Raw genomic sequence first — 17,319 nt, forward strand, 5'->3', positions numbered from 1 at the left:
TACAAACTGATGAAGAAAACACACGGCAGGAAAGAGGGTCTTAGATGGTGAGTTAGAGCCGGGGACATTAACTACAACTATACTCTGCCAGGGCCGAGATCAGAAGAGCTTGACATACTTGTTAAAGATTTCATCAAAAGGATTAGTTCCAGCAGCTTTTTTTAACCTTTCCTACAGCACAATTTACCCAAAGGTGGCTGAGGGCAACAAGGGCTGCCCTGTGAGATAACATTTTTAATTGTACAAATGCCATTCTTGATGTCATAATCCCGAGGTTAATGCAGTTGCAGGTCCTGAACAGATGTGGTGTAGGCTGCCCCATCGTACAGAGAGGTGGCCATGCAGGCAGTGAAAATGGCCACAGCTCAGAGAGGAGTTCAGCTACTGCCCTGAGCGTTTTCCTACACTTTCCCTCTGTACTTTTACACTGTGTTAAATGGTCTCTGCCCATATGTAAAGCAAGCAAAACAAAAATATTGTTCATACAATGTGTTACCAAGAATCAAAAGCCAAGTATAGTCACTGCCTAACGGCACAACTCATAGACAGGGCAAGGTGATCTGTGAATGAATGAAAGAAAGAAAAAGGGGAATAGCCCAGAAAACATCTGGATCCCACCATGCTAAATTTTACACCTTGTTGTACTTTTGCAGTGCTGATTAACAAGAAATAAGTTTCAAAATGAGAACTCTGACATCTTTAAATTCAAATACACCTGCTAGATTTTAGCAGAGACCACATTTTGCACATCTTGGGAAGAATTTTTGATGGGTTTCTGGATGAGGTATTCTCTTCCTTCTTAAAGAAAAAAACAAACCAGGCGTTTCTTAAAAGAAATGTTCACACCTCACAGTTCAAAGAGAAAAGTTTTATTCACTTTTAAACAGAGCAAATAGTTTGCTCCATGTGTTAAGTTGCTGCCTATGTCACCAGTTCCCAAGCAGAAAATCATGCCTTGTTGATGTTACACAAGATTGTGAGGGTTGAAGATCAGTTAAATAAACAAACTGAATCTCAGCAAATTTTATATGGGACCAGCTTGAATATTTCTGCACAACACTTCAAATATCTGCAGCATGGTACAGATATGAGTACATTAGTACATGAGTACTCTGTACACGGTACAGAGTAGAGACATTAATTCAGATTGGGGTGGGAATAGGCGAAAAGCAGCAGATGAGGACACTCTCTAATAAATGGCAATCCATTTTTGTGCGTCAGAATTTGGGTTGTGTGCCACTAGGAGGTGCAGCAGGTTGGGTCACTGTCATATAGGCTTTAGAAAAGCTAGGGAAAATCAACAATAGGTCACATTCTTGTTTTATGTGTCACCTGTGTGCCTACAAAAGAGTATTTGCCCCAATCAGATGCAGCAATTCAGCATCACTGATTCAGCATCTTCTGCCCTTAGACCTCACTTGCCAGGGGAAACTCAATGCCTCACAAGATTGAAGGGTATCTTTCCAGAGATGCACATATCTCTGCTAATGACCACAGTCTTGTATCTCACATATGGCTGAGGAGTTAAAAGATCATTGGAATGATGCTTTGATTATCACAAATATGGTTCAAATTTTAGACTTCTGTGTTATTAAATCCTATCTTGAACCACTTCAGTTCTACATACCAGTTCAACCTTACATGTCTGTAATTCATCAGTGAGGTACTAATGCAGTTTATTCTTGCAAGGCATTGTACAGAATACAGCTCTTTATGCAAGCATGACTTCAGAGTCATTAGGACTGAAATTGCCACACAAGTCTCATCCTGAACTGCTCTGCATCACTACACCTTGCAGTATTGGGTGAGGAAAGCCCAGTGTTTGCAAAAGATATGTAAAAGGAGGATTATTCTTCCTGAATACTGGATAAGATAGGAATAAAGACAAAAATGATCATATAAGAAAAGGATTACTTAGTGCAGTGGAGCCAATTTACTCAAGAAAATGGATGGAATTGCAAAGGGAAGGCATTATTTCAAACAGGATTTGGGGGAAGGCTAACAGGTGCTGGGGAGCACTCAGGTCAGATGAAGACATCTGCTAGAGATGTCAAGAGCACAAAGGTAACTCTGTGTTTGGGAGTAGAGGGTAGGATAAAAATGACAACTGAACAGGAAATGTGGAAGACTGGGACTGCAGAGGTACATCCCAGCAAAGAAACAGGGTGTCAGATGGCAGAGTAAAATACAAACAGACACACAAAAACTGTGAATGCAGACACTTGTGAGGAGCCTGGGGGAAAAAAAATTAAAAATAAAAAAAAGAGAAACAGGTGCACTAGAAAGCTGGATGGCTGGCACAGAGGGATGATGATAACCTAAAAGCATTTCTGAAATTTGACAGGGTGGTGATATTAAGGCAGAATATCCTTCCATCAGTCTTTATAAGTGAATGAGATGTCTTTTGAGATGCTTTCAAGCTCTTATACACACTACAGACTTGACTCTAAATGCAAGCTGACCAATTGGCTACACTGCACAGGAGATCTGATAGGATGTTTTCAATGACCCTGTGACTACAATATAGAAATGAACTAGTATAATATAACATATGGGCAGATCAGTTTGCACAGATGAAGCAATTTTTATCAGCAGTTCTCTGAGCTTTTAAGTAATTGAAAGCTGATCTTTTTCCTTTAACAAATGTGTGACTACATTTAGTCAACTTATAGTAAAAGCGTACTGAAACATATGTATTTATACATTTAAATGAGTGAAAAAAGAGGTAAAAAATAAACTGCCAGAGCTTTTATGCAATATACTTTTGTTTAGTAAAATGACACAGAACTCTTTCAGTTAATTGCATGTTTGATCATCAATATCCTGTATTTTGCAAGCAAATACTCACACATAAGAAATTCAAATAAGGCACTTCTGAGTATAGAAGCTTTCAGTTACTTTTCAGTATACTTATTTAGGTTACTCCATGTGTTGGAATTCATCCTTCTCACAACAAGACTTAAAAATAGCCCATGTGATGAACTTTAATAAATTGCAATAAACAGAGCCAACAGTATAAACTGAAAGTAAACACATAGGATCAATAGTAGTATCATATGACACAAAAGGATTTATGAAACAGATCTCAACTAAGCACTTGATTAGTTTCAAAACTGTCTATATCTAGAACATGTGCAAATTCACACTGTCTACAAGAAAATTGCTTTTATGATAGGTAAGCACAGCTTTGCTCCTGATCTCTGTGCAAATACAGGTTCATAAGATAAGGATCTATTTCCACTTATTCTGTGGCAAAAGTCCTATTTGTAGTAGTGGTACAGGACAAGGTGCCCACCCAAACACTCCCAAGGTGTCCCAGACAGCCTATTCAATAAACAAGCAGGGGTATCTCCATTCTGTAGGTGATTCTTGCTCTTTCCATTGTCCACACAGGCAAAGGAACAGTGTTTTTAACCCTAGACACTTGTGATTTCTGGTGCACTTAGGCTCCAAGTTATGAGTCTGAATCACAGTATGCATCCCTCCATGCGGAATTCATGGCCAAGAACTCTCTCTTGGATGACTGCTATTAAACCAACCATTTCTCACAAGTGGCAGTCAAAAGCGGAAAGAAAGGCCTGGTATTTCTGACATGTTCAGAGAATACTCTGCTGGCCTTTATGAGAACAAATGCAGCAAGATTTATCCAGCTCTGGGAATTGTTTCATAGATGTGACCCCCATCAGTAGGCGTTTCTTTGGAACCCCGAAGTCGGTGTTTCACTTGCCGAAGCAGTGTCTAAACCACACTATCTCATAGGTATTTCCTTAAAGCTAGCTAAGCTTTTCCATTCTATACTGACTTCTGTGGATCTGCTTTCTGGCACTTTCTCTCCTCGTGGTTTGATTTCACTACTGACACAGACACAGATTCTTCTAATCTAATGTCAGCAGGTAGAAAGATGAAAATATAATCCAAGCTGGCCCTCTCAGCTCCCTCTACAGTAAGCAGAGAGGAATTGGTGTTTTCAAACAGAGCCACAGCCCTTACCACATCAGCCCCATCTCAGATGCCAGGTAGATCCCCTTTTAAAATAAACTTATAAAAGAAACAAGGTTAGAGAAAATTGTGAAATATGGTACCAATTAAAAATTTTCCCAGTTTCTACTCAGTAACATGAAGAGTTTTTTGAATGCTTTACCTAAATCTTTTACAACAAGTGGATGGAAATCAGTTAGTTCCTTTTACTGTAGAATATGAATACATTATCTTCCAACTCAAGGCTATATAAGGCTTCCCAGTTCCAAACAATGAATATTAGAAATGGCAAGAGCCTCTGCAACTCAGAGCCAAGCACTGACAATGTTGGAAGTCAAGCTAAAAATACAGCCCCTGTCCAGATCCCAAACAAGTCAGGCAACAAATGCAGATGGTTATAGGGGGATAGAGTTGCAGGGATGTACAAACAAGCAAGACACAACATTATACACCCAATTGCTCCTTTCTCGTGCTGACTGCTACTTCCTTTCCTTGTATTTCTTGATATTTCTTACCATTTTTTTAGCCATTCTACATTCATCCTAAAAGGAGTTTTACCAAGTTCACAAATTCACGTCAGACTGGGCTTGGCTGCCTTTTTCCAGGTTTGTGTCATGTAACTCATTAACTCAAATGGCTTTTCATCAGCCCTTGTTGAGTAATGCTGTGCCTGTTCAGGTTTCTGTTATAACCTCTTATTCACACATTCTCAGCACAATGCAAAAAGTTCCCCCATGTCCAGAGTCATCAAATCAGTCACTCCCCAGTTCTTTGTGAGACAGACTCGTGCTTTGACTCTCCTTCCTCTGCAGAAGCAGTAGGAAGGTGACTTCAGTGCCCAGAGATCAGTGTTGGGAAACGCATTCTGTAACTTTGGAGCAAGTCCATCTTTCTTCAACTGATCTTGTTTCTTTATATAAACTAAACCAAAAGTTTGTTTAACCTCTTATTCACATACATCTAGTGGTAGATTTCCACAGCCTCTAGTCTAGTTTAGCATTTAGTCACCCTTCACGTCAGCAAGGCTTTTGGTCAAAATAATTTTCACTCTAGTTTAACAAAATAATTAAAATTATTTATTTTCCCAATGGACCTGAAAAGAAGATTAATCTCCTCCTTTTGAAGGTCACATTTAAATGCTATAATCACTCTCCCCTCTTCCATTGCATCTTCTCATGTTATACTAAGAATCAGAAAATAGTTGTAACTAGTAAAAACTGTCACTTCACAGAAGTGAAGTGTCTGTCACACAGAAGCACCATTCAACATTTAAGAAGTCCCACATGTGGTTTTGTGCTATGGAATGTTTTGAGGAACTGTTGCACTGTTGCAAGTGTCTCTGTATTAACCTGGTCATTGTCTGGGTACCTTGACTTTTAGCTGAGAACAACTTTTGTTTGCTCATGTTAGGATATAGCTTGTCTAAATAAGCATCTAATATATAGTCAGCTAGCCTCAGCATACTGCTTGGGCTACCTCTGAATGAAGGAGGGAAGAATCTCTGGAGAGAGAGAACAATCCTTATTTCAGACCATTCCTCTTGAGTGGGATGAATCCATCACCCCTGACCACAGAGGAACCTTAAAGGACAAGTTTAATTTGGAGTGAGAGAGAGTTTAAACCTAGCAACCAACTCTGGGATCACAAATCATGCTTTGGCATGTCTATTTCAGAAAAAAAAAAAAAAAAAAAAAAGTGGTTTTCAAGTGCAGATTTTTCACGATACACAATAAGGAAGTTTTTGCCACTTTTCAATCCATGTCCTGTGGGGTGCTGCAGGACATCACCAATACAGCCTGATCCTACCCAAAGTATGTTGGGGCCCCATCCTGTTTAAGCACTGGTTTTGCACAATTTTGCAAGCAATACATGAGTACTTAGCACTTGTGGGAATTCACATGGCCTGTATGGAAACAAGAAATGTGGCACATTAAGTTACAGGAAAAACTTAGACAAAAACTCAGGCTTAAATAGCCAGAAAATAAAACTTTTAAATGTCTCTGGCCTGATGAAGACCATAAGGTCAGAAAATGTTTGGCTATAATGGTATATGGCTCGCTTCTTATAGTGTAAAAAAAAAAAAAAAAAAAAAAAGAAACAGCTCAGCTCTTTCCAAGTCCAAGAGGATGGTGGTGAGGAGGATATTTTCCCTACTGATGCTCAGATACACTTACTGGCACTGCACCCTGTAATTTAATTTAGTGTGAAACTGTGCCTTAAAGTGTCAAGTCTATCTCTGAATAAAGACTAGGGGATATGGTTTTGTAGCAGCACCGAGAGTTTCTTTCTTTCTTTTTTTTTTTACCTTTCTTTTTTCTTCTTAGTACTGAATGCAGAGAGGAAAAGGCAGGCAGATGCATGTCATAAATAAACCCAAAGCGAACAAAGAACAGATGTCCCGAGGAACTTGCTGTCTCAGTATTTGGAGCACAAAGAAATGAAGTAAGCACAGCCCTTCATAGAGGAAGTCCTTCACTTCCTCAAGAAGTTCGAACATGTCGAGAAGGCAAAACAAGGCCAGAGTATACAGGCTTCTAATCCCATTAAATTGGTATATGTACTGCCACAAATCCAAAGGCAAGAGAGCTTTCCTTTAACACAGGTACAGTATAGTTAAACCATGGGCCTAATACCAATAAGGTTGTTATCACTTTGGAATTCTATTAGAAAGTGTCAGGAGTTTCTTTGCAAGATTAAAACAAAGACTGGAAGACAATTATCTTGGTTGCTCCTTTTTTCTCCCCTAGCTAACTCAATGCATTATAACATAGATGGATCTTAACATTCTTCAGACCTGAGCAACAGCACATGGAAAAACCCATAAGTATTTCTGAGCACTGTCCTTCGAAACTGATTCACGGTTATTCATATACTGTAAAAAACCTGTAAAACTGAAAGAAAAAATACATAGAACTCACCATACATCACAAAGAAAGGTTACAGGATCTGCTCTATTCACTCTGCATTAAATGCAATAGTTTTATTTCCCTTTCAGCAAACCCCCTGAAAACAGACCTGTGAGTGAATGCAGAACTAGGGCTGTGGAGCAGAGTCAGACACCTCTGTGCCCCTGGGACTGCTGCTGCCCAGCACAGGGGCTGTAGGCCAGCAGCAGCAGGGACACGAGGAGACAACAGCTGGGGAGGCAGGAAGTTGGAGGGAGAAACCGATCCAAGCAGCACAGCTCCGGCCACAAATATTTACTGATAAGTGCTGCTGGAGTGATGATGGTCTAGGAACATAGGCAAGGAAGGATCTGGAAGGAGACGTAATATCTTTTATTAGGCCTAACCACTGGAGAAAAAAATAAAGACGAGATTTCATGACCTAAAGCTGAGCCATTATATCTGGAATGTTTTTTTCAGTGTATCAGTGTCTAAATAAGAGACATTGCCTCTCCCTGCAGGTCTTGGTTCATAAGTATTTCCAGATCACTGTTTTTTGCTTTTACATTTCTAATCTAGCCTTCCAGAAAGCTGACAGGAAAATAAAAATTAAGAAGCCACTAATCACAAGTTGGAGGGAGAAGTAAATAAATAAATAGACTGAAAAGTTGTTATAAGCCTAAGAACCACATGGTCCTTGCCAGTTGCAGTTTTTGGACTCAGGCATACACCTGTTTTGACAGTTCTCAGTCTTGGCATGTGCTGAAGAAAAGAAAAAGGAGGGAGGTGGTAGCTGCTGGAGTTCCCTGCTTGCCTGTTTTGGTTGTCACAGCAACTGACAGACTAGAATGCAGACAGAGCTGGATCCCACTTCCAACTATGGTGGAAGATGGCCAGGAAGGACAGTAAGGACATGGAACGTCCAGTGCACAGCAGAGCCACGACCCCTCGCAAGTGTGAGTCTGTGCTTCAAGCAGCATTTCTCCTTGCACCACATGTAGGGGCTCTGTTCTTCTTTTCACTAGACTGTCACTCATGCTTGTCACCACATCCCTGTTTTGACCTTTTTGTTATCTTGCCTTCTCTCTGCATCTGCTTGTGTGCTCCTCTGCACCTCCCTGCCCCAATTCAATGCCAGAAGACCCTGCCCAGCTCCGCTCTTGTGCCTCTGTCTCTTCCTCGGCACTTCCACCCCAGAGCCTTGTTAGCTCTTGCTCCAGCTCTGGACAAGAGTGGTTGGGCCCATCCAGAGCTCCTTCCCCACCAGTATGGCAGCACACTGTCCCCAAGGCACTGCTGCTGTGCCAGGGGACAGGGAAGGATGGATTCTCATCTGCAGGAGACAGCTCCTCCCAGCCCCAGCTCCTGTTCAATGCTCAACCTCCCTGTGCATCACCAGTAGTGGTGAGAGGCTGCAGCCAGCAAAGGGAGACCTGTTGACTGAGACATATTACACCACAGACATCTACTTCCCATGGGACATCTCTTTTCCAGAAAGCCCTGATTTTCTTACAGACAAAGGGTCTCTCTCACATCACCATGAGCAGGGAGCAGTGTGCTGCAGTGGGAAGCAGAAGTGGGGGATCACAGGGGCCAATTAATTTCTCTGAGTGCAGGAGCAATGCAAGAGGCAGGATCATGCCTCAGTTTTTCAAAGTGCCCAAGGAGAAACTCAAAGCATTCTGAAAAATCACATCTATAACTATGTGACTCTGTCTGATTCAAGTCTCTGTATCATCTTCTCCCTATACACACATCTTCTTATGTGTTGTCACAGCTGAAATTATAGTATTTGCCCTACAAATGCCACAGAGAAAAGCTACAAATATTGTTTGTTCTTATTCTGTTTTTATTTCTTCTGGTAGAATTTAGGTCTTTTTCTGCAATTAGATTTCAAAGGGTTAACTTACTGTGATATGTAAAAAAATAAAATAAATAAAATAAAAGCTTACAGCTCCTGAGATAATATCAGCCCATTAAACATAGGTAAGAATATGAGAGGGAAAGAGAAGGGAACAGATATTATATATGTAAGGAAAATTAAAACTCAGGATGTTGGGCGTGGGGGGAATGTGCTTTGAAGTACAAAAGTTCCATTGTTAATGTGGGACAAAACCTCCCCAGTATGGGACAGAGATAAAAAGAAGGGAATTTCTAACAGATCAAGGTCAACCAAGATATATGAATAACATAAATGCTATTAATCTCGTACAGCATGAATCAGAGAATTGCAGCGGGGCATAGCTGTGTGGCGGAGTTCATGGCATGAGTGTTTTATGCCACTTTGTATTAGATAATGAGTGTATTCATTACAGACTCCTACACATCATCCAAACTGGCAGAGAAGGAGCTTTAAGGGGCTCAAGAGAACAAATTAAAGAGCTGGATCTAAAGCTCAGAAAGGTAATAGGGATGTTCAAATACTGCCCCAAGTTTAGATATTTGCAGGCGTTCATACAATCTGACTCTGCAGGAAATAGCGTGAGAAAGAAGCTCTTGCTTGGACAGCTTTCTGCTTATTATTTATCCTGCTGCCTCTGTCATAACAGCAGATTTTACCACTTAAAGAAAAAAAAAATAGAGCAATACAGGAAAATGCCACACCAGCAAAAGTCTTCCTTACCTCTTTTTTTTTTTTTTTTTTTTTTTCTCATGGCTGCAAATTTAGAGACACAAAGAGAATCAATTTTCATCTTGGAGGGTTTAATCTAAACATCGCTGGGAAACAAGGGACTGTGCCATACTGGAGTCAAAAAAGTACATAACCAGATGTAATTCTGATTTCACATGTTGCATTTCCACACATTTTAGTCCCCTGGAATTCCAGAGACACATGTGTTCCACAGGAGAAGCTTAAAGAATAATTTATCTTGGGAAGGAAGGAAATGAAAATGTATACACGTGTGTATATAATTTTGACAACAATCTGCAACCAGATTGTTTGCAATGATTTGCACTTCCATTTATTCATTCCAAATAAACATTTTAATTCAATGGCATGGGTCTATGCAGCATGTTTTTCCTGATTGTTGTGCTTTCCGATTTTTGAAATAAAGCTGAAATACAGTTGGGACCAAATTAAAATTCCAAAACCGACTAATTCTTTCTCCCTGAGGTTAGCAGGGTTTTCTCAGCATGAACCTAGACTTGCATTCTATTCTACATTTTGGTGCCATGTAATCAATGGAAAAGGGCAAGCCCCATCATGGGGCCAGCTCTCCACAATGAGCACATCCAAACTTAAAAAAAGAGATTTTCAAAGAGGGGCTGGTTGGTTGTATGCAGTAGCATCTAGAGGCTGCACTGCATTTGGAGCTCTTCTGCAGCACTCTAAGTATGCATATATATATATATATATACCCATGCATATATATCATATATATGTGTACTGTACCCATATATTCATACAATACAAACTGCTTCTCTACCTGATTTTTAGGAGACACATTGATTGAACTTAGAAGGGAAGCTGGAGCAGGGAACTGGGTGAAGGCAAAGAGAAGAAAGGGCTGGAATGGTTCAAGGTAAACCCCCGCTCAGGAAACCTCTGAAGACTACTCAAAGGCAATGCCAGTATATGACCTAGCTAATTTACAAAATGGGCTTAAGCAGGACAAGAAGAATAATGGAAGATCAAAGGATAAGTAGCAGATGGGCTTCAAAACTGTCAGCAGAATTATAATTTTGTGCAGGGAAAATCAGGTGAAGGCAAGATTCAGTCAAGATTTAGACCACCAAACTCTCCTTGTGGCTACCTATATCCAAGTAGCCAAAGGATCCTGAAAGCCTGTACTAGAGAGCAGCACCAAAGCCTGAGGATTCTCCTCAGAGCCTCTCTGGTGAGCCTGGGAGCTTCCAGAATCCTTTGCCTTGAGAACAGTCCTCTCCAAAAAGAGGCACCCATCTTCCACACAGGCTCTGCAAGCTGCTGCTTCACATCCTGCAGACTTATTTCTGCTACTGAATATAACATTAAAATGCTCTGCATCTTGTAAGAGGTGCTTGCTGCATCCAGGGTCCCCTCTGAGCATACCTCTGGTGCCCTTTGTGCACAATTTTAGATCAGCTGGTCACAGCATGGTGCTAATAATGTCACGGCTGTGGGTTCAATCCCTGTATGGACCATTCACTAAAGAGCTGGTCTCGGTGATCCTTATGGGTCACTTCCAACACAGAATATTCTGTGATTCTGTGAATGTCTCCAGAGAAAGTGATTCAGGCTTTATCTACAAAGCTTACATAAAGAGCCCATGGTGAAAAGAAGTACCTTGCCACTGGAAGTACCTTGCCATTCTCCCTGGGCACTTTACCTGGCAGGACAGGCCATCAAGAATGAGTTGGAGGAGGAAGAGGAGTTGGGGGCAGAAAAAACTCTATTCTTCAGGCTCATTGTCAGGGCATAAAGCTGAGAAGAAATAACAGACCAGCTTCCACAGTTTTCGAGTCACTGCATGTCTTAGATAAGATCCATCCCCAGTCTCCTTCCATTTCCTAAAAATTCCTAGCTATACCAATGAGGTAACCTCAGGGAGCTCATACAGAGCTGGGCTAGTAAGGGGCGGCCTCTATATCTGTAGAGGGAAAAAACACCATGAGTGCAGGCTCAAGAAATGGTACATTCCCATGAAAAACTGAAGTGCATCACAGCATCTTCTTTCCAGATGTGGAGGACAAAATTATGAACGCTTCACCTCTGACATCAGCCCCACAAAGCTGGGAAGGCAGCAGGGGATAGCTGAATGTTCACTCCTGCCCCACCATACAGACACTCAGCCAAGGCACAAGAACAAACAAAGAAAAAAATGATAATATTCATAGCTGCATAGTTACAGAGTTGTGAATGTAACATTTGGGGGTTTTCAGCATAATTACTACATTCCATTTAATTTGATTTGTTAGACCAAAAAACACCTCTCTCAGAGGCTTTTGCCTCATAGTTAAAATATAGCGGTGAAGCAGTTAACATAGCTTTATGCATCACCATGTTGGCATGGGGTTTTTATCTTTTATTGGCACCATCTTATCCCCAGAGACAAAAGGAGATTGTTCTCGCTGTGTGTAAAAAGATCTTGTTCTGGCAAGTAGGGTTTTCCCAGTCAACAAGTTTGGAATCCTTGGTAAGGGAGAAACAGGCTGTGTTGGGACTGGTCTGCAAAGCACCTCCTCACTGCAGCAATCACTGTGCCATTCACTGCTCACAGGGCTGCTGTAGCTCAGAGCCCCTGCCTGCAGCCCAAAGTGGTGAAGGATGGAGCACCAAACCCACAAGCCTCTGCTGTACTGCTATTACAAAGATGGGACAAAAGTCACGATTGATCTTCTCTAGGCATAAACTACATCGTAACTGCTAGAAACTGTGTGGCAAGAAGAAAATACACATGCTTAGAAGCCTTTTTCCTTGCTAAAACCCACAAAATCTGTATGGAAATAAAGGTTCTGATTCCTTGATTTGGATGCTTTTGTGTACTCCTAAAAGACATAAAGGACTTTCTTTTTCACTTGTCTCTTCCTGGTTGTATAAATACTGCAAGACACAATTACAGCAGTCAGAGGCATTAGGGATAAGAAGGTATTTACATCAGAGATGTACATACCAGATTATGTGAGAATGGTAGTTTTATCTCCATCTTTAAATAAATATTATGCTTCATACACACCCAGAGTCTTGAAAGAAAGCTGTTTTAGTGTAAACAATGAACTTCCTGGCCAATCATTCACTTTTTTTGATGACTTGCTGCTGAGAAATTCATGTTCTGTACTGTAGACTATACCTTACAAATTTTGATCAGATAATCCACCCCAAAATCACCCAGACACTGCAGTTTATTTGCAGTCATACCACAACATTTGGCAGGCCTGGTATTTCAGTTGTTCTTATTTGCAGAGGCTATAAAGTGATTTAGTTGCTACCAGGTTTGACAGCAATTAGGAACACAGGCATGAGCGATGGCAGCCTCTGCTGTATATTTCATGAGTGCCCGTAGCTCAACCCTTCTGCAAAACATGCCTCAGATCTCAGATTACACTGAAAAATAAAGTCTCTAGTAGTTAGAGCTGCAGTCAGCTTTCAAAATGTTTACTGAGCATAAGGCAGTGCAAAAGTGATTCCAAACCCAACCAAAGCCCCGGGCTCTGTGATGATAGGAACCGCCCAGGAGGTCAGAGCTGAACTGAGATGCTGCAGCCATGACTATTTTCCAGATGAACTGAAATTCATCATCTTGTGGCAGACAGAAAATGAAAAGTTATCTCCTTGCCCTGCAGGGATCAACCTGCAGCTGCACTTCTCTCACTGCCTTTCCTCTGCAAGGCCCAGCAAGCTATAGATGTGTCAATAAATTCCTTTTTTTTTTTAGTTTTCATTTTACTTAAGTTTTGAAAATAAACCACTGAAAATAATTAAAAGGAATTTTTCCAAAGCAAAATGGGACTTGAAGAGCAGTGTCCTTAATGACATGGAAAAAACCAAACTGTTTTGGGGCACACAAAATGCTCAAGTGGCTGTGCTTCAGCATTATCTGCAAAATTAAGGCAGTAGTGCTTTTATTCAACAGCTAGCATGCTGGATTTCAGAGCCACTGGTTCAGGATGTGGAATCCTTAGCAGCCATCTCATGGGAGAGGATCCTGCCTGCCCTGACAAAGCAGCTCTGTTCTGCCAAGCTCTGCTCCTGGAGTGGTTCCACTCCTTTGTATAAAGTAATTACTTAAATATACATTGAACAAAGAGAGAGGGAAATTACTTTAAGGCCTATCAGTTAGGGCACTCTGCTGGGAGGTAAAGCAAACCAGTAAATAATTCATTAATGATGTTGCTATTTCAGAGACCTAATAAATTTTTATTAGGTAAGAATAAAGTCATCATCAGGGATTGGGAAAATGCCCCCAGAAACCTAGTCACTTGGGGGTGCTGTTTTGGCATAGCATAACTGTCATGTTTCGAATGGATAGGGATTAAAAAAAACCCTGCAGGTAAAATGAGAATTGCAGCTTCCCCTGGCAGGTGTTTTGGTGACACAATTTTTGGACAAAATGGGAAGTGGAGTTTGTTTCAGAGCCTTGAAAAGGCTCACATCTTAAAAGAAGAGAATTGCAGCTAAGATTTTTAAGGAGTTTAGGTCAGATCACATCTTTAACAAATTAAATAAACTGTAGAGATCCTGAACTAATTGCTTTAAACACATCCTCCCTGCTTTATTTACCGGCTCTGGACTCTGTGCAGGGTACCTCTGGGTCCCACCAATGTCTGTTACAATTCCTTTGCTCGCTGGCACTGCAGCCCAGGAAGAGGTGGAGACACACAGATAGTCTGAGAGCAACTTAGATACCACAAAAATTAATAATAAGCACCTACATTTCCTGATATATAAGAAAGGAAGATGACCAAAATGCTCAACAGTGGCACATCATACTCCCCAAGTCTTGTTGAGGCAGGAACTGGCAAATCCAGCTTAATTAATCAAGTGTCATCAACAGTAATGACCAGGTCTGTCACAGAACTTTATATTTTCAGCTTCAAACCACAGTAAAGAAAAGGAAGATGGCTAGCTCCAAAGGTAAGCTAATGCGATACAATGCATGTTGTTGGAAGATTTAAACACTCCTGCTGTAGAAAGTGCTGACGCAGTGCCCTGAGGAGAGCTCCTTGTCCCACCTCTTTCCTGGCCATGGAGAAGTCTCCCTCTGACTTCCAGAGCCTGAAAACTTTGCCATCTGTTCTCACTTGAGAAAAATTCCCACTTTAGCTTTTCCAGTTGTATTAAATTGTTTTTGAACAGTAGAGGCTTAATATGCAGGCTGTGCAACAGTGTATGATACAGTTAATTTCTCTCATCATCTAATTTTAACAACATATGGAGACTGGCCTGAGCTGCCAAGGATATAAATCTATCCTTGCCTCCTGGTTTGTTCACTGAATCTCAGTTTTTTATTACTGCACATTCCTCCACAGGACTTCACTAAAACACCTGGTGGGGACCTTCCAGAGGAAAGAATTTCACTCTTCTCAAAGAAAAGACTCCTCTTCACCCCACCCCCAGAAACAGTCCACCTCCCACGAGTCTCCTTTCCCCCAAATCCAAATTCCTATTTCCATTGATAAAGCACATTCCATTAACAAAACCGATTCATGTTTACCGTGTTATATAAACGTCTACAATGTTTCATTAATGTTTGACTTGTGGGTGACTTGAGAGCTCCTGATGGCATGGAGCATTAGTATCAGCTGGAGCAAAACCATTGGCAGGCAGGTATTGTGCCAGCTTCCTCACCATTTTGCCAGCTGACCTCACTCCTGACACACCAGTTGGCTGCTGTTCCCTTCCCATGCCAAACTATGCAGTGGTTTTGAGATGCATATAAATAATCTATGCAACATGGTGAATAAACCAGTGTTTGAATTCAAGTTCCAGGATGAAGATATTTACACAAACCTTGAACTCTGTTGCAACCAAATTTGGGCATTTCAAGGACACTGGATATCACTCTTGTAGCTTTTATTACGTACTGTAGAGAAATAGCAGATGAAATACTGGAGATGCAAACTGTAATGACAATTTTCTACAGAGCTGCAAATGGGCTTACAGAGCAGCTCGCTGGAAAACCATAGAAAAGGGAGTAACACTGCAGACTTGAAATGGGCTTTTTTCTTTCACTGTCCAAGTACAACTTCAAGACAAACATGGATGGTTTTGTCCTTCTCCTTGCATACAGCATTAAATGTTGCATTCCTAGGTATGTAGACATGAAAGATGGACTCTGCTTGCAATCAACCTATGCATCTGGTCTCTCACAAAGCCTGTATATAAACAGTAAAATGGAACCAAATCCAAGATGTGAAACCCACATCTGCCTCAGGTGAAACCAGATGTTAATTGATGCCTGCTTATTCTCCTCTTTATGTATCCTGTCTCTTTACAACACATGTAATGTACATATTTCATCTTCACTGTAGCAGTATGAATACTTTCAAGTCTTTCAGAGATAGAGGACTAAGCTGTCATCAGTACAGACTACAAACTCTTTTCTGTTAAAGGAAAAGTTAAGTATTTCAAGTCAACTGGTGACATTTTCTTTAAAAAGTCTTTGCTAACTGTCTGTGGAACAACACTGACCAGAGTTGCTTGTGGAAGTTAATTCAGCCCTATTTTCATAAAAAATACCTGGCTTAGTAACCTTGAGCAATAATTCTTTTTTTTTTTCAGTATTTACTGGAATATCATATGATGAACTGGATTATTCATTATAAACTCCTGCCCTATTGTCTTGCATACTATGAACTCATCTGCATTTCAAAGAATGTGCGAAGTTACATCTTCACTTTTTTAATCACTCTTATTAATTACTTTGCTTTGGATTTCGGGCTTCTTCCCCAGTTCTAGTTCTTAATCACGTTTTCAGAAATACATTATGCCTAAATAATATCAGCATGAAAAAAGTATTTTTTTCAAGGAACTGTCTTTTCTTTTTATGGAGAAATTAATCCAGAGTTTGTGTTTGGAGGAAGAATCCCAAATCTGAGAGCAGCAGGTAGAGGAGGAAGAGGAAGCAGGGCATGTTATGCCTCATCCAGACAGAGGCTGGGATCTCTCCTTGCAAAGCATGACACACCAGATCTCAACCCACGGCTTTTTTGGTGCTCGGACGCACCTCACCTTTCACAAGCAGTGAAAGAAAGGAGGCTGTATGGTGCAAACGCGATTTTATCGCTGTGTCAACAACAGTGTGGGCCCCAGCATTCAGCAAGAGATGTTTGCATTGGACCTGAGAAGTTTCTCATCAGCTGGGGCAGACAGCACACACCACCAGTTTCACCACAAGTCCCCTGTTTGTTTTGGTGTCGATACAGCAAGGTGCAGAAATGCCTTGTCCAGCTGCTGTATTTCTCAGGTGGCGAGTTCGGGTCAAGCTCTCACTGCCTCAGGCCCCATGGAGAGGGGATGGGGAGGAGGAGTTGGCTGCAGGGCAGAGAGCACAAGGAGCTGCCTCTCATCCACACTGTTTGCCATTGTGGAAAGGAGTCTCACAAATAGGTCACTCATTAAAACTTTATATAGCTGAATTCAGGAAGCCTCTTCTCACTAGAACAGGTTTTTATAGAGCCTTCTGGGTGGGCACAACAATCAGGGATGAAGACAAAGCCCAGGTGAAGCATTACCTCCCAGATACCCGTCCAGACCCTCAGAGAGCAACTGATTATGCTTGGGCCAACAGCTGTGCCATCCTTTCTGTATCTCATTACAGAAGACCAAATGAGGAAAAATACAAGTAAAATATTAAACAAGTCACATTTTCTGTGTTTGCTCCTTAACCAAAAACATTGATTGACATTTTAAAAAAATCAGAGAAAACCTCAGTCCCACAAAGAAAAGGTCTCTTCTAAACTCCCCCACTCTTCAAGAACAAGGGCACAACTTAAAAATGCAAAGTGAAGATTATGTGCTAATGCTGGCAGGATT

The sequence above is a fragment of the Vidua macroura genome, chromosome 2 (genome assembly GCF_024509145.1).
Source record: "Vidua macroura isolate BioBank_ID:100142 chromosome 2, ASM2450914v1, whole genome shotgun sequence".
Taxonomy (NCBI): domain Eukaryota; kingdom Metazoa; phylum Chordata; class Aves; order Passeriformes; family Viduidae; genus Vidua; species Vidua macroura.